Source organism: Falco cherrug, chromosome 4 (assembly GCF_023634085.1).
Source record: "Falco cherrug isolate bFalChe1 chromosome 4, bFalChe1.pri, whole genome shotgun sequence".
Classification (NCBI taxonomy): Eukaryota; Metazoa; Chordata; class Aves; order Falconiformes; family Falconidae; genus Falco; species Falco cherrug.
Genome location: NC_073700.1, coordinates 67,435,716 through 67,454,157, shown reverse-complemented (window position 1 = coordinate 67,454,157; position 18,442 = coordinate 67,435,716). Strand labels below are relative to the sequence as shown.

The following is an 18,442-nucleotide window of genomic DNA, read 5'->3' as shown; positions in this document are numbered from 1 at the left end:
ATGTTTCGGTAGGAGATTTTCCATGCTAGACATCCAGCTTAAGCTACTTCCAAGATCCGAATTAAGGATGAAAAATGCTTTTTCTTTCTGGTGGCCTGAAATTCTTGAGTGCCCTTTTTTGGGTAAGGGGTGGGATGGGTGACAGTTCTTTCAGTCTCTGGGAAGGGTTCACAGTGTGGCAAAAGAACTGGCTATACTGCAGAGCATGGAGCAAAAGGACAGCCTTTGAAACAAAAGACCAGTCTTCAAGGTACATTTACAGACTGTGATTTTAGTACCTGACAGTCCTTCCTCTCTGAGCACAAATGGAAAGGGAGCGCACACTGCAGCAAGGAAGCACAGGGACAGGAAGGACAGTACCACCCCAGAAAGCTCAATTGTCCCTGTCCTGTCCCTGAGTGACACAGGGCACATCATTCAAATAGCCTTTGAAGAGGTAGGTAGTGCTACTGAAAGCCTGTGGGAGTTGTGCTTTGCACAGATGAGGTGCCATGCTTAAAAATACTGAAAAATTAGGCGCGACACACTTCCAACAGAGCAATCCATTTTCTGACAGGCTCTGGCTGTCATGATTTATATGGGTCACTATAGATGGGATCTTCACTCATGGAAATGCTAATCTTACAGACTGTCTTGAAAATAATAATTATTTTCTGTGGAGGACAGCCACTACAGTGATGACTGCCACAGAAGGATAACATGGCTGTGTCATTCAAAGTGCTAAAACAGAGCGTAAAAACCTATTGCCCAGGTTTTGAACACTCATCTTGGCAACCCTTGTGTTGTTCATCTAATAGAAGCTTTATGTGAGATCATATGACTCTGATAGGCTGGAATGCCAATTATTAGGCAGGCTTCTTGATCTTTTTCTAACTTTACTGTTCCAACACATTAAAATCCCAGCCCTGAAATTGGGTTGTCAAATATGATTGTTCTAAAACTATGGTTTTCAGCCATCATTTGTGGATCCCTGAAACAACTCCTGTGAAGACTGTCCAAGTCAACAGCCTGTTGTCAGCCAGCTTGCATTTGAAATGCAGGATCTTGCCCTCCACTACATGGTTCCTGAAGGGTTTGTAAATGAAAAACATGGGTTTGAAGCATCAAAGTTGATTTTCCTGATGTCCTGTTGTGGATGGCTTGCCAGTGTGCTATGACTGGATACATATAGCTGAATGTTGCCATGTGATTAGAACAGAATAAATTTCTTGGAATAAAGATTGTATTTGGATGATTCCTCTTTTGGTTTTTTTTTGGGGGGTTTTTTTTTTTACTTTTGTGAATTGGCCACAAGCAAGTTATGACCATTTAGAACATTTTTGCTTAATCAAAATTATTCAGTGGATAACTCCAGGGTCAAAAGCAATTTGGGAGCAGCCTATATCTAGTATGCAGTATTTGGACACTGACCGAGTTGACTGAATTCGTGACTCAAGGATGTTTTGCTCCTTGTTTTCCCATTGGGCAAGTGAAACTTTAGGTTTTGTGCATAATCACTCTCATTGTACAAGTCCAAAATTGCCCTTTTCTGTGAACATTTCCAAATGTTGCATAAAAATCTACTGCTTGGCATAAACAATAGACCTTGTCAAATCCAATGTGCACTTGAACATCTGCAGGGCCTCTGGAAACAAGCTTCTGATTGCCGGAGAAACATGAACAACTTAAATTAAAGGCAGTAAATGCTTCATGTCACACATACTTTTTATTAAAATACCTACAAACTTTTTTGGACTTTATGATACCCCTGTAGTAAGTGAATCACTTGTAAAGATGTGAATGAATGTTTCCAGAAAATGGTTTCTATGCACAAGATCTGGCCAGGGAAATTGCTTGGTTGTGTACAGGACACACTCTGGAAGAGCTGTGTCACTTGTAGGTCACTACAGCATATCAGATATTGCAAGAGGAAAATAATTATAACATAGCATCATAAATCAAAACATACAGCAATTTCCCTTGTTGGCTACTATAGATCTGTTAACTGCTGGCTGTCATGGATTTTGAGCAGCTCCAAAGGGGGTAATATTAAGCTGTACGTTACCCATTAGATTTATTAATTACACAATAGTCTTCTATGGATTTTGAGATTCAAACCCCCCCAAAATTAGAAGCTTCCACAGATTTTTGATAAAATAATCTAACTGCTCTTTTAACAACAGAAGGGTTCAATAAAGGCACAGGATACTTTGCTCAACTGTTTTGCACTCTAGACGTAAAGGCCAATAGGCATAAACTATTTTAAAGGGAGGGAGAAACAGTCTTATAGAGTTTTGGTCTGTCCGCCGTATTTGCCCACCTGGATCCAGCCGCTGCGTGGCTCCTGCCTTGTAGGTAACGCTGTACATAGCCATGCTGTTAGTATTCTGCCACATGGGCAACCGGGACTTGATTAGGCTTAAATCAGGACGTGTCCAAAAATTCACTACTTGTATTGACAAGGTCTTTATTTGCTAAACATTCTTTATTATCCCATACCCAGATGTTTAACATGTCTTTTGCACTATAGCTCCCATAGTCACTTGCACTATAGCTGCAGCTCCCGCTGCTAACCGTGCTGGGCTTTACTTGCAAGCCTGGCTGGAAAGTCACTGCCAGTGTAGAAGACACCTACATGGTCTCAGCACTTAGCTGAGCAGTTCTCTGAGACAGGAGAGGCTACACTTAGGAGGCAGTGAGCGGTGGGAGCTGGAGCCCCCCTGCTCCCTGCCACCTCCCCTGGAGCTGTCAGAGCAGGCAGGACAGTAGCAGGAGCAGAGCGGTGTACAGAGCACCGCAACAACCCCAGTGTGGTTGCATCTTGCTGTGACATCTCCTGGGACACCAGCGGATAGGAGGAGATTGAATTTCTTCTCCCCCAGATCCATATCTCATTTCCATACTAAACTATTCTCACTCCAAGAGCCTTGCTCACATGCACTTCTCCCCATAATTCAGAGGTTTTTATTTCCTCTGTAATTCACATGCATAATGCACTGTAGAGCCCCATTTATGAAAACAAGATCTATAACAAAACCCTCTTAACACCAGTAAATCTTCTTTTAATGAATTGGGCCTGTAGCTTCAATTATGAAGCTGGGCTGTGACGGCTGCCGAGTGAGCCATGCCAACAACAACACTGAGGCAGATCACTGTCATAAGGGTGTTAGGAGAGCTTCGGGAAATGCTTGGACGCTCCCTCTTTCCCTTCAAGCTCTTTCACATCTGCACTGCATTATATCCCCATCCAGATGACTTTGTTGGGATCTCCAGTGTTCTTGGGAGTATTTACATTATCAGAGAAGAAACCACTAATTTATTTGTTCAGTCTTCCACATAAATACACCCATAGCCCTGTGTGAAACAGCTCACATTTATCTGGTTTGCTTTGTTTTTGAATGGGCCTACTCTGGATTTTCAGTTTTACAGTGTGTATAAAGAATTAAACTCTTTAATTAGACTGTAAATGTTCTGGATTGGTTTTTTTACCCTGTTTTTGTGCACTACATACTCTCCTTCAGCATTATTAGCAATAGAGAACTTCCAGGTGTCCTGCAGAAGCTGGACGAGCCACTTACAGGTAGGGGAAGTCTAGTGGCTCCTACGTGGACAGCTGATGTGGGCATGCTGATGTTATTTCTGTCCTCTCCCTTGGGTAGTACATTTGGGCCATCCATAAGACAAGGTGTTGTAGAGCCCAATTTTCCCTTCTCTGGCAATGAGAACTTGCTGGTGAACACTGAGATAGGAGCTGCTTTTACCCTTCTGGCCTTGGGCACAGAGAAAGGGGCAAAGCACAGAGGAAATGCTCACCCTTAAACCTTCCTGCCCTCCTCTGTGACCAGTGTGATGATAAAGGCACTGGGCTGGAGGGACCAAATTGTCTGCTCCTGCTCTGTGCAGGATCTCAGATTTCTGTCTTTAATCTGGAGACCGGGACGACTTTCACCCATTCTTGTCATATTGACACCAATTACAATCTTTTCTTGCTACCTGCTTCTTCTGTTGGCTTCACGGAGTAGCTCTCTCAAGTCATCTTGGTGCTGTAGTAAAACTCAATATTGCAGAGGACTCCTTTGTCTCCGTTTTATTTTTAGACAGCCTGTGCTTGTCCTGTTTTCTGTCTTCCTGCAGCAGGCTGAGTCATATTGATTTAGTGATGGAAGATCCCTTGATGGAGAAATGGGAGAAAGGAATATTAAAACAATAAATTTCACTTACTGGAATGCTTGGCCTAGAGACAACTGGTCCTGTGAACTTTCACCACTTAAAGGATGCTGGTTTAAGTAGAGCTAGTGCAGCACATAGACACTCTTGTGTACTGCAAGGTGGACGGCAAGGTGGGGTGATGTCTGGATTGATGACAAAACCAGACTCCTAGCTTGCTAAGGAGAGGTCACTGAGCGCTGAGAACTACTAAAGTTTTCATGTGTTATAGTATCTCCTGTGGTTTAATAGAACTGGTAAAGAAGAAAAAGATATTGAAAGTATAATCATTTCCAACACAATCATCTGAGATTGGGCTTTTATACAATGTTAATGATCCAGCTTTGTTAATGCTTTTGTTTCGGTGAAAGTGCCTGGCTTGGGTGGGAGTTTCAGTTTGGGGAAAATTTGAGAAATTTGGGGAATATTTCTCTGCAGATTTTGAAGTTTTCTTTTAAAAAAAAAGATTATTTTTTAAGGATCACATTCAAAAATTCAAATTTTCAAACTGGCTTGCTGCAAAGATGCATTTCTATGCATTCCCTTACTTTAATTCAATCTTCCAAAAATTGTCATGAAAACAGGTACATTCTGCAGAAAATGCCCCTTCTGCTTAGCCCTACCCCAACCCCAAATTAAAGCGCAGTCCTGCACAGCATTGCTGGGCTGGGGAGGGGTGGCTGTGCCTGGCCATGCACGCAGGTCCTTGCTGGCTGCCTTCTCCAGGTGCTTACACTGCTGGAAGAAAGCCAACAGCTGTCACCTATGTATGTACCCAAGAGTGGTAGAAAGGCTGCAGATATTTAAGCTCTACAGTTTGTGGTCTGGCACAGGAAAGATGTGTGGGTGCACATTTGGCATGGCCTTCTGGTGACATCCACATGACACCTATGGTGCTTGGGAATTTGAGGATGAATGTTTCCCAATAGCTTAGTTTCTGAAAACTGGCTGGGAGCACATCAATAAGGTCAGGCATTGCTCATGAGTCAAAAATGAGACAGTACTAAAACTCACTCTTTATCTATATATCAAAACCTAAATGTTCTGGTCTGGAAAATCACTTTGCTGGTTTAGACTAACTGTTAAAGGCCCCAGACTTGGGGTCAGCTGCATGGCCCAGGAGGAGATTTAAGGGAAGGGTGTGACTGAGAAAGCAAGAGAAAAGCCCCTAGGACTGCAGCCAGTTTTAGTCAGAGGAACGGCTTTGTTATTGTATTACAGCTGCATGGTGTTTTTAACTATAAACCATGCTTCAGACCCAGGCTGAAACGGGCTCGGGTGTCGCAGCGATTCGTGCAGCAAAACAATTTATAAATCCCACATGAAGCAGTGTTTGAAAGTCCTTTGAAAGCATTGTTTGGCCAGCAGCAGGGCTCTTTTCAAGCTCTGCTCTGGTTGCAACTCTTATTTCTAAAGGTACAGCTATACAAACAAGTGACTGTGGGGTTATGCTTTTACATCACATCATGTTTTCCACAGCAAGGTCCCATCCGCAGCCTGGGGTAAGTGGAAAGTTGCCTAACCATAAAGGGACATTTGCTCCAAGGCAAGAGACTGCCTCAAAGTAGTTGCCACTAGCAGCTACACTGACACTGTAAATCCACACTTCCACTTCATTCAGAGTAGTCTGTTTGTGTAGCGGTACCCTGTGTAACTAATGTACTTGCTAGAGGTGCGGTTTCACGGCTGCAAGTAGCAACTGTGCATGAGGTACACATGTAGTGTTGAAAATGGATACAGCTACTTGAGCAGCCAACGGGGAAAGAAGAGAGAAGTCCAGTGTAAGCGTCACTTTACAAGTCTGTGTATTACAGTGTTATCTATCTCCTCCATCCATTGCTGGGAAAATTCTGGCTAATGGGATGTCTTCCAGATGAATCCTGATCTTGACTCTCGCAATCAAAAGAAGATGGGCTGAATTTGATGTCTGCTCAGTCAGACACAATGCAGTTACTGGCCACGTCAATGGCACGTGGAACTAGCGGGGACCTGCTGGAGGCACTTGCAGCCTCATGGGTAAACAGCTCCTGCACTTCTGACAAGCTGCTGCGGACACTGCAACGGCCTGGGCTGGCAGAAGCCCCATCTCATGGGGATAGGCCATGGACCCAGTGTAGACATCATTTTATAGACTTCATTCATAGACTTCATTTTAACTGTTACCATCTTTTATAGGAGCAAAAGGGAAACAGTGCATAAATGGGACAAGGATTATACTATTAACTCTATCCATATTCCCCCACAGCTAGGATTTCTAGTGCCTTGAATTCCCTAAATTAGTGACAAGTTAAATAGTGCCAGAGAAATATGGGCTAAGGGTGGAGCTCCAGCCAGCCAATATCTAGGTAATAATTTAAAATGTATTATTCATGGACACTTTATTAATGTTCACATTAAGTCATATAATTCTTTCAGTACCAATGTCCTTGCTTCATATGAAAGGTGTTTAATATTAGCTGCTGTTCAGCCCTTTCTAGCCAAATAAAGTCCGTCCTAGCTCATTCTGTCTCACTTAGATCAACAAACATGGAACATAATGAACTCACCCTGCTCTATAACTTATCTTGCCAGGATGGGAAATGGAACGTACTGCAGCAAAACATTCGCCAGTGCTTTTCTTTGACAGTACACAGTCCAACTCAGGCAAGGACCGTGGCAGTGCTGCAGGATCCTACACCCGCCTGACTCCATCTGCCAGCACAGGAGAGCCACTGTGCCTGCCCTACCCACCAGCAGCTGCTTTGGAAGGGCAACATCGTAATGCAGCAGGTCCTATGGTTAGACTGCTTTCCAGAAAGGTTCATGGAGTGATATTCCCCAGCAGCAGCCTCTCTTCTGCCCCATGGCCCCAGTCCAAGGCATAGGGTGGCTGCTGGGTTGCACAGTGTGAGAGCAGCTCCGGTGCTGGGCTGGCGATACGGGAGGTCTGGGCTCTGCAGCAAGTAACAGGAAACCAGCTCACCTCTTGAGTAAGTCCCACTCATAATGATGGAAACAGGAAATTTTGGGTATAGCCACCCCCATCTCTATTAAGAGTTTGAAAGCAGGGCACTGGGAATGTTTTTGAATCATGAAAGCAATGCCAAGAACAAAACCATAGAATAATGTCAGGTTCTTCTGGTCAGATCTAAAATTTTCCCAGTATTACTTGAAAATTAGAAGCAGACAAAACTATCCATCATGTTACAGATAACTTTGCTGCAGAAATATGGCATCAGCATATGCTGAAAAGTAAAAGCTAACATGATTAGTAGACTATTAATTCTAGCAGCAGCCTTGGCTATATGGGGTCCATGTGTTTAGAAAGTAAGGTGTTTGGGGCAAAGACCAGCTTTTCTGTGTATCTGTAAAGCAGGTGGCATAGGTCTGAGCATTAGACTACAAATCTGGTGTTGCAAAACTGGCAGTGACCTTTGAAAATGTTGGCTCATCTGAAGAGTTGCCAGAGTCTTATGCTTCTATTGATCCAAAGCTTGGTGCTATCTATCCATGTTTCATTCCACTGAGCTGGTTAGGCTGACTTGGATCCAGCGTCTGGGTATGTCCATCTAAAAACGAGGTTTTCAAAGCACACTGCAGCCCCTGGAGTTCATAAAAGCTGTGATTACAGATCTGGTAGTCGGTGCTCTACCTGATACAGTTTGCATGATAATGCATTTGGCACTTGGCCCCCCAGGCCTTCCAAGCCTCTATTTTTTTGCAGTTGGCGTTTCCCAGGTGCTTTAACCTAGCAGCTGCAAATACCCCTTTTCTTATTTGAGGGGGTGGGTGGGGGGGTGGGGGTGGGGGAAAGATTTAATTAAAGGCTGTTGAAGACTTGATACCTGCTAGTATGATAAGCTCCACTGAACTGCAATGCTTTTCTTTTCCCAGGGAAAATGGAGAAGAAATTGCATCCTGCTGAGTTTTGGCAACAGTTTGGCAGGGGAAGGTTCATAAAAAAAACACTATCAGCAAAGGTCTTGTGAAAAACAAACCTCAACATCACTTGATCCAAATAGTCCTCTCAAATCATGTTAAATGTTTTCTACGCATCCACGAAGGGTATGACAGCTGGTGTCTCCATATCACTGCAGCCTGGGTTAAGTTACAAATTATACACATGCCGTCCTCTGCATTTTCTGGCCTGATCTTTACTGTTTTAACATAAACAATTTGTGTTGCAGTCCATCTGTCCCAGGTTTCTCATTTCCTTGGTGGGATTCATTCGTGTTCCCTTTCCTGGGAAAGGCAGCAGTTTCCTCATGGTGGGTGAAAGCTTGCCACTGCGGCTGCTCTGTGCCAAAATAGCTGACCCTCGCCCAGGAACATGCTGTGCTGTGTAGCTCCCAGCCATGCCTTGTCCAGCCTCCAGAAGTCACCCCGTACCACAGCTCAGTCATGGGAACTGTGACAGCCAGAGCAAACCTGGAGAAGGTTAGTAGACTCTTTCCTGTCCATGGCTTTTCCATCATTTTAATGCCATCACATTTCATTAATCGCAGCAAATTTTATGTTAAAAATCTTGTTTACAGGTGAAAAGGAAGCTCACCTTACACTAATAGAAACTTTAACAGTAATTCAGAATCACTGCTAGCCTAGATCTAATTGTCACAGAAAAAGAAAGAACAACAGTGCAGTTAAAAGTGTTCCATGCACACTTAATTTCTACCCCTTTTCCTGGTGTTGGGCTGTTCCTCTGTCCCCTGAGGTAGATGGTCTCAGTCTGGTAGGGCTAGGGATGTTGCAGTGAGTTGGGGGCATCTGGAGTGCTTTGCGGGGAGGGGGGCATGATGTTCAGGTTGATGATGTCTCCTTCCTCAATCTAGGATCTACTTGGAGCCATTTCTGTAGGCTTGCTAATATATTTTTTTTTTTTTATACTTTTCTCTTTCTCCACTGGTCTGCAGCTCCTCGTTCCATTGGAATTTACTCTATGTGGTGTCTTTTACAATGTGTTCTGTACTATTTCTTTGTTCTCTTTTTAACCCCGAAACAGTGTCTTCCAGCTCCACTTTTATTGAATATGGGAGAGACGATGTGGGATCACCAGTGCCAGCCTGTGCCACATCTCTCCTCATCCCATGCCTGTGCTCCTCTGTGCCTCACCCTGTCTCTCCACTTCTCAACGGCTGTTGTAGCAGACCTGTCCTCCCCTACACTACATTATTGTATTAGTCATAAATATCTCATTCTGCATAGAATAACTGTGATCTCCGTAAAACTATGGATTTAGATGCAAAGTTATAAAAAAATAATTTAAAAACATCAGCTTTGCACATGGAGTCACTTAGGAAACTTGTTGCCGCAGCTAAATGATGCAAGACAAAGTAAAACAAAACTGCAAGCAGATCAAGAAGAGTTCAGACAGAGCAAAGCCCAGAAGGCTCAGTTCTGAGGCCTTGCAAATTCAGTGCAAAGCTTCTGTCCTGAGAAAGGCAGTGCTGTACCGCAGGGTTACGTCACTGCACGATGCTCTGCTCAGCTTCACGGGCAATAGCTTTTCCAGTGCCTCACCAAAAAAACAGTTTGTGGGCTTTGGAGCATGTGAGGGTGGATGACAGTGACATGCAAAGGCAACAGCATGTTTCAAGCATTACACCAGTCTGTGCTTGCTTTTTTGATTAGCTGTTTGAAAGCTGCTAGTGCAGAGGTGCTGTTGTGGGTGATCAAACAGGTATCTCTTGCTTTTTGCCTCTTGAGCTTCTGGCCTGTTTTAACAGAGGCAAAGGCTGGGGTTGACAGCCCAGCTGCGGGAAGGCGTACCCCTGCAGAATTACCCTGCTTGCTTCCAGGAGACAGCAGAGCACTTCACATTTGGCATGGGCAGCTTGTCAAAATTCTTTTATTTTCCCTTTCAGACACATCGTTTCCCAGATAAATAATGCCTGAGGACCTCTGGCATCACTGCAGTGCATTCATGTCCTATAAAGAGATACAAGTGGCCACGTCTGCGTCAGGCTGGCTTTCACCGAGTTAGAGTCACGGGGCACTGGGGACTTTTAACCCGAGTTGTCAATAAGTCTCTCACCCTGACAGTCCTACTGTAATAAGACACTTAGCGCTGCCGAGCGAGGAAAATGCCACTTCTGTTTGCAAAATTGACATACTTCCCTGGGTAATAAATGAAGCGAGTCACTGTCTGTATAGGCTGGCAGTTATCTTCTGCTCCTTGCTCCTTGATTTACTGTGTGTGAGAGCAGCTTAGCACATCAATATTGCAAATTAAATACCAAGTGGATAGGTGAACTTTTGAGTTCACATCTAGGAAGGAAAGAACTTTCGAGCAGAGGTTCAGCACTCCTGTTCAAATTGTGGCACTCAACTGATCAAACAGCATTTGATCAGCGGTTTTTACACAGCTCCAGTCTGCACAGTCTGTTGAGGGCTTTTTCCTTTTCTCTCTCCCTCTTCCTCTCTCTGTCTTGCTCTTTTAACAGTTAAATTTTATGTCAAAGGCTGGTTGAAGCTTTTAGACTGGTATTACAGCATTCACTGGTTAAGTGGAAGCTGCTTAAAGTCCTGCATAATTACACTGCCTTTGCATATCTGTTTTCCTCAGCAATCCTCAAATCGTGTGGAATCCGTGGGTCTCTTAGAAGTATCAGGGCCAGTCACAGTGTAGCCAAGGAAAATGCTAATTGGAATGGAAAAATACATTGTCTGCGTCCCACATGTTTAGCTCTAAAAAAAAATAAAAATCCTTAGCCTTAACACTCTAAAGATGTCAGAAACTTCTCTCAGATGATTTCTTGGGAGCCCTAGTAAGCTTCAGCAGAGAGAGATTATTTTGTTAATGCTCCCCCAAAAATTAGATCCACATGCACACATGATACACCCTGAGCCCTGTCTTGCTTTGCAACTTCAGGGCCGTGACAGTGGTTTATCTTGAACTTCAGGGTGTAATTTAAAATAACACAAAACCATGTCTCCTAAATATTGAAGCTACCAAATGAAGCCTCTGGGCTAGGGAAGGCTGGTACCCACACCCATGCTACCCTCCTGTACCTTCTGGTGTCACGTCCTGCACAGTGGCAGAGCCTCTGGTTACACCGCCAGATGCTACAGCTCCTGTAGGACCTCTGTCTCACCCAGTAGACTACTGTTAATTAACCAACAGCTAATCAAAAGATTGGTTTCATCCTGTTCCTCAGAGGATAACCCAGCAGCCTGCTCAGCCTAGGGCAGGGTCAGACAGTTGCCATGACCTAGGGGAGCTGATGAGGATGTGACTGTCCTCCTGCCTCCTCCAGGCATCCCCATCCTCCCCAAAAGATCTGGCTGCTTCCTCTGTGTCACCCTTCCCTCCTTCCTGCAGGCAGACCCCACGGATTTCTCTCTGTCCTTCACTTCCGTTAGAGGCAGGATGCTGCATCCTACCCCTTGCCAATCTGTTGGCAAAGGGACATTTGGGAGCCCAGGGGGAGAGTGTGCCTGGGCACAGAGGGACCACGGGGCAGCCCACAGCTGCTCGGTGCCTGCAGCAGCAGCATGGACCATGGCATGGCACGTGTCTGGGCCAGCACCATGCAGCAGCAAAGGGGCGGCAGGGCACGCTCACTGCTGTGGCACCTCTGGAGCCTGGCAGCTTCTGTCTCTAACAACCATGTGAGAGGTGCAAGTTCTCTGAGGCAAGAGGGACCCTTAACTCAGGGAATGTTCCTGGGATGGCATATATCTGCAATGGCAGTGCCAAACTCCTGCTCCAGCACATAGCGGTAGCTAGAGGAGGCTCATCAGAAAGGCTCCAAGGAAGGTTGTTAGTGTTTACACTGAGCTGAGCTGTGTGTATTTTATTTTAGTCTTACTCTTGGAAATGGATTATATTGCACTTCCTGGGTCACAGGGCTCCTTGCAATGCCACCACTTTGCTACAGACCATTTCTGAAAGATAAAGGAGCCAAGCCCACATCTCTACCCACTGGAGGAAAAGCCCACTTAGCCCCTTCCTTTTGCCTCCCCCTCTGCACCTTGTGCAGTGTCCCCAAAGACACACATGTGCCCAGGAGCCTGGCTTGCTATTCTGGCATCAGTCAGTAGTGAAGAGGCACATGGCAATGATTTCCACCACACACCTGGTGTGCGTCAGGACTCACCTTCCCTTCCCTTGGCCCTGGGGCTGCTATGGAGACACAGAGTTTGTGCATTGGTGCAAGCGGAGGGGATCTTATCCTTTGGAGGAGGAGAGCATTAAAACATAAATAACTGCGGAAAATGAAAATTATGTTAAGAAAACAAGTCCAAAGGTTTGACTGCTAAAGTGGAAAAATAACATTTCATAAACATGATCTTCCTAATACTGCATAATACACTTCTCTGTGTCACGCAGCACAATAATTTCCTGTTCAGCTTCACTTTCTGAGCAAAACCAGAGATCAAGATTGGCAAGTTCTAGCAGGAGAGTTGGGGCTCTCCCTGCAGCCCCATCCACCAGAGAGGGCCTGGTTTCTTCTGTCTTACTCTCAGCATAAGCCAGTTCAGCCACCGGGTGATCCTCTTGAATCACTTTTTAACTAAGTCAAGAAACTTCTATGGCAACAGCCTTGTTTGTGTGTGAGTAATGAAGGGGATTTCTAGCGAAGTAGTCAAGGGGGAGGGAAGAGAAGACATTTGGCCAAGAGTGCTTGCACAAGTAAAAACCAGATTTCCTCCACATCTTGCTTCAGAGTAAGGTTTTGAAGCACCAGAGCCCAAGAAACATGTCATTACCATTTGCTTTCTCTACAGACTGTTGGGGTTTTTCTTGGTTTGTTTTTTTTTTTTGTTTGTTTTTTTGTTTTTTTTTTTTTTTGCCATTGGGTCGTTGCTATTTCTTGCTCTGGTAGCAGCCAGCTTGCTCTGCAGACTGAAGTCCCCTTGTATAACTGCTGCTGTGTTTGCGGAGGACACCCAGCTCCCGCTCGGGGTCTGTCCTCGCTCCACTGGCACTTTCCTTCCTCCTCTGCCCCCATGAAGGGCTGACTTTCGCACTTTGTACAGCAGGGCTGGGTGTTAGAGGTGTGAGGAAGTTTGTTGATTGTACACAGCTGAATCCGGATTGTTTTTCCATTTTGATAGAGCTATATTTAGGCTATGCAGTAATTGCGTCCTGGACTTTCTAAAATAAATCAACGCACGAGGCCCTGATTCAGTGCTGCCTGTGCTGGTGCCTGCCTCCAGCTTGCCTGCAGTCTCCGGAGTCTTTGAACAGCCGCTGGCAGAGATCTGGTTGCAAGTTCAGGGTTTAACAAGTCTCTTCTCCTGCCCCATTCTGCTCTTGTGTCCTGCCTGTCATCTGCTGACCTGCATTCGGGTTAATATAGCTCTGGAATGAATTCAGCTGAATTACAGATTTGCACCTATGCAGAGAGGCCAAAGCTCCTGGGGTATTTTCCTATTTTAACCATCACTTGATACCCATTTAGATTTGTGAAAAAATAACTGCCCTTCTTTGACCTCTGTAGGAAACAAGTCAAACAAAACAATCTCTTCTATTGCAAGAAGCAGTTTGGTCCCAAATCTGTATTTTTACCCCAGTGATCCGGTTATAAATTGAACCAAGGGAAAGGACTGTAGTTTTTGTAAGTTGTTCTGCAAGAATTGGAGACCCAGTCACAAGAATTTTTTTCCTTTCTCACCAAAGACTTTTTTTTTTTTTCCTTATTGTGGACTGGACATTGTGGAGCTAGTTAGAAAAGTCTGCAGGAATTAGGCCTGAAGGCTTGAATATTAATTCCTCCATATTTCAAAAGTACAAAGATCTGATTTTGGCCTGTGCCTTGTAGCCACTGATAGTTGGGATTTTAGCCACATGCTGCCACTGCAATAGAGAATTCACAGCTAGAAGTTTCTTTCAACTCTTTTTTTTTTTTTTTTTTTTTTGTGAAGACTTTTCTGTGTTTCTGTAAGGCTGACTGACAGATTTATCTTACAGACTAGCTGGTGATGCTCCCTGCTTGCAGACATCAGCCACGGGCTGATGCTAGTAGCATCATCCAGAGGTTTTTGCAGAACTGAATCCCCACAGGGCTGGCAAGACGGAGGGCCAGCAGCCAGGCTGGCCCTGCAGGAAGTTCATCATGGCGGGGAGTGGAGGATCTCCAACATGAAACTGAGTTTCATACCTAAAATGTCAGCCTTGAAGATGGCCACATTCTCCTTTATTTATAAGTCATTTGAGACAATGTTAGTAATTAATTGGCTGTTCAGTTTTTGTGGCCGAGATACGATTTTTATCAAGCTTTCAGTCAGACAGCATTGAAACTGAAACATGTAAAACATCTTCAGACCCCCTGATCTGTGTCTCTCCTCATGCTGAAGTATAATTGCATTCTCTGTTTACCAGACTTCATGTAGCTGAAGTATGTGTAGGTCACATTTTTATGGAAAAGGTATCATTTCTGTGGTCACGTAGATTTTGAACAACACACAGCTATTCACTGAGGTGCAAACTTGCCAAAATCAGGCCCTGCAAACATTCAGAGTTCAGAGGAATGGTCAAAGCCTACCAAATTTCAACATTTCTCATAAATAAGAATGCTCTAGTGTATCAGCTGGCGGCAGTTCAGTGCCTAATCTGTCCCATCATGGACTGGAGTGATAGGGACACTGCAGCTGGAAAGGTGCCATTCTGGGAAGCTATCACATCTAGTCTGTAAATTAATTCTTGGAGATTTAAAAGACTTTTGTCTAATTAGCTTTTTTATTGTTGTTTTCTTTTTAAGAAATCTTGTGACAAATCAGATGTGAGAGCTAAATAAATTGGGGTGTTCTTGGCAAAGCCTCTCAGAAACACAGGAACAGATGTAGAAAGAGGCAGGGAAGAAGCAGAGATGCCTCAGCTGCTCCTAATGAGAGCCCCAGGAGGGAGATGCTTAACCCTGCTCAGGGGCTTGCAGGCTCCAGACTGACTGGAGGAGAACCCGAAAAGGCAGAGTCAGCACATGCAAGAATTAAAATGGCTCTTACCAGCCTTGTGAGCTGCCACCATGAGCTGCCAGTACTGTGCTGTGAAACGTTACACAGCCTAGCAAGGCTTCGCTGTCTGTCTTGTGAGCTCTGGTGCAGTAACCATGAAATGGTGAGCCATTTTGGGCAAAGCTTAACTAGAGAACATGCCTGAGAAAATGCTCAGACTGTCACTGTCACCAGTGTGACCTGTGCTGCCATGAAATTCAAGGAATATGAAGGATTCAAGAAGAGTAATTTTCCAGTGGTGCCAAGTCTGGGGTCCATCACTGCACCAATGATGCTGGCAAACTCTTTACTGAAAGGAAAAAAATAGCAAATATGTCATAAGACCCTCCTCAGCAGAAAGGTTGCTGCTGCCCTCTGAATACTGGCTGGAAAAATTCCCATGGACTTCAAGTGCCTGTGGTTATGTTAGTCATGCAACGATGAGAAAATAGTCTGCTCCAGGGGCTGGGCTGGCTGTGGCTGGGGGAGTGGGATGGAGCTGGCTTCACCCAACTGCTCCACCTTTTCCTTCCAGATCGACACCAAAAAGGGGGAGAAACCACTGACAAGTATGCATGGCAGTTCAGGTCTGAAAAGTCAGCAGGGCCCATCCGTTGCTGAAGCCCTGATGAGGAGAGTGTGAGAGGAATACATGCACTGGGTATTTTCAAGTACTGAGAAGTGGTATTTCAGCAACTATTTTGAAATGCAAACAGGGAGAGGTTTACTGTGAAATGTTTCCTGGGTTTGAGAAAACCTTTGTTACAAAAGCAAGTTGTCACTTGTAGATATTCTTTCACCCCTTTTTAACAAAACTCCAGATTTCCCACTTCTGAAATACTCCTATTCTGTGACTCTGTCATTGCTAGAAAAGTAAAAAGAGAACTCTTGACTGGCATGAAACTCTTTTTCTTGCCTTTTTTGGTAGACTGTCCAACTACAATAATTCTGTCGAAACACAAAGGGCACTTTCTAATTGCTAAGCAAAAAGCAAAACAAAAAGCGTAAAATATTCCGTGGGGTAACCCTTGCTGTGAAGATTGTCCATCTGAGCATGGTGTTATGTTCTTGCACCAGTGGTAATGCTCTGCAGCTACTGCGGTGGTGAGGTTTAAAATGCTGATATCCAGCAAGCAGGTGGAGAGCTAAATAATAATGTAAAATTGAATGTTTTACATGAAAAAAAAACCCAAATAACACAAAAAACTAACCAAAATTTATCCTTATTTTTGCTGAAAACCAAGCATTTGAGTAAGCATATTGTACTGCAGTAATCTACAGGTGTTGTGGCTCACAAGCCTGTTCCACTGCAGGGGTGTAGCTCCCACACCAGGCTGAGCCTCGCAGGGTGCCCCAGGCATCGCTGCCTCCTAAGCCCCAGGGGCTTGGCAGGCTGGGGGGGACCCAGAGGAACAGAAGCATAGGGCTCAATCTCACAGCACTTTAGGAATGGCAAAACTTAAAAGATTCTGGTTTCTAGAGGTCAGCTTGCTCCATAGAAAAACAACAGTGTGAAAACTGAGTGGCATTAAACACACAGTATTCCCCGAGGGAAGCAGACTGCCTGGAAAAGTATTGGCCACCTGTAGTAACACAACCAACACGCCGCTGTGCTGGTCCTGCGGGTGTACCCGTGTATCTGAAGATACCCCATAGTCAGGAGAGTTTCCGTGCCCCCACATTCTTGACCAGAAAGGAAGGGCTGCGCATGGACATAGTGGCCCACAGCAGTATGCAAGGCAGGTCATGAGCTGCAGTGACAATAAGCAGATGGCCAGAGGTAGGTGTTTAGTATATCTGTCCCACGGTTTTACAAAATGAAGTTAAAGTATCTATATAAGGAGCAGCTGAGGTACTTATAATCCAGTAAGTTTGACAAGGGACATTACTGGATATAATAATCTCTCATAGTGGTCTTGCTGGGGTTAGAACCTGTGTTGTAACTGCTATTCCTATTCATCTTGTTATCCTTGCTGATCGCCATTTAACTGCTCTCTTTCTCTTTGTTTTTCCCCCTGCATTTATTTTAGTTAGTACTAGCAGCATTGTATTTGTAGCTTATTTCTTGCTCCCTTGCCCTGGGTAGGCTGATACAAATGGTGTCTCCTGCTAGACTACAAAGCCGGAATGGAAGCACAGTAGATGCCAAGGGATTTAGCTAATAGGAATCAAAATGCTTTGCTCAAATGTGTTAAAAATATCCATAATACAATAACAATCTATTTCATAGCTTATCCACTACTTGATATTTCCAAAGACGCTGTAAGCAACAATTCTTGCTGAAGTCCCCGACAGCAGAGGACAGCTTGTATGCCCAATAAAATGGATAGCTTGAACACAAAGAGACATTACATTTTCTGGAAGAAGTCCCAAGCTCAGATCCAAAACCTGGGGAGCTGATGAAGTTATGCATCCTAGCAGAAAGTTTGGGCAATATTATCTTCAAGGAAGGCTATATGTCCTTAGATTTATGGTACTGCAGCCAGGGGGAGCATCTACAGATACAAAGCAAAAAAATAAAAACACCAGCACAAAAAATATGCAGGATATCTGCAGATCTCTCATATCAGCATGTTTTATGAGTGCCCAGAATTGCTCTAAATCTTTCCTTGTCAAAGGGATGTCTCACTCCTGTTGAAAACTGCAAGAAAATAAATTAAAAGTAAACCAAACTGTACCAAAATTAAAAATATCGTGCCAGCTGTACTACAGCATGACAGAGGATATGTGTTTGAATCTCTGCACAGTTACTATATCTGTGTTTAAGCAGTTGGACATGGCATTGACCTTCTTCGCAGGGGAAACCAAACCAAAACAAAACAAAAATAAAAATCATTCCAGATAATGAGACTGCAGAGCAACCTGCTATTTGGAAAATGGTTTCTCACTGAGCTGTGGTGTCTGCAATGGGTTGAGCTAATCCCCAATCCTAAACACCAGCAGGATTGATCTTGGCTGAACTTTGTGACTCTCATCTGTCATGCTTAGTGAGAGAGGAGCCAACAGTCCCTAAAATACCCCTTCACCCCCGGGTCACTGGGCAGTGGCCCTCCATCACTGGTGTGCACAGAGAGCTGCACTCCGGCTCCTTGCATGCTGAGCTGCTGGTGATGGGACGAGAAGAGAATGCTGGAGACCGTAGGGCAGCTGTGCACATCAGAGGACTCCAGTGCTGAAAAGTGACTCAGCCAAATAGTTCATGTCTGGCTGGCCTTAAAAGTAAGAATCGGGGAAAAATAAAGTGTCCATTAAAACTCCCAGGCTTGTCAGCATAGACAGCAGCCCCACTGAGCCAACTTGGTCAAACCAGGGGAATGCGGCACGAGGTCTTGTGTGTCTCTCT

At 44.5% G+C, this 18,442-nt stretch overlaps 1 long non-coding RNA gene across 1 annotated transcript; it reads right to left on the bottom strand.

Moving 5' to 3' along the window:
* Positions 1-1,686: 1,686 nt before the first annotated feature.
* On the bottom strand, positions 1,687-12,872 carry LOC129736010 (uncharacterized). Its single transcript, XR_008732114.1, has 2 exons — positions 12,261-12,872; positions 1,687-4,149 (listed from the first exon to the last, which is right to left on the bottom strand). It is a non-coding gene; the product is annotated as an uncharacterized LOC129736010 (long non-coding RNA).
* Between the last annotated feature and the right edge of the window lie 5,570 nt (positions 12,873-18,442).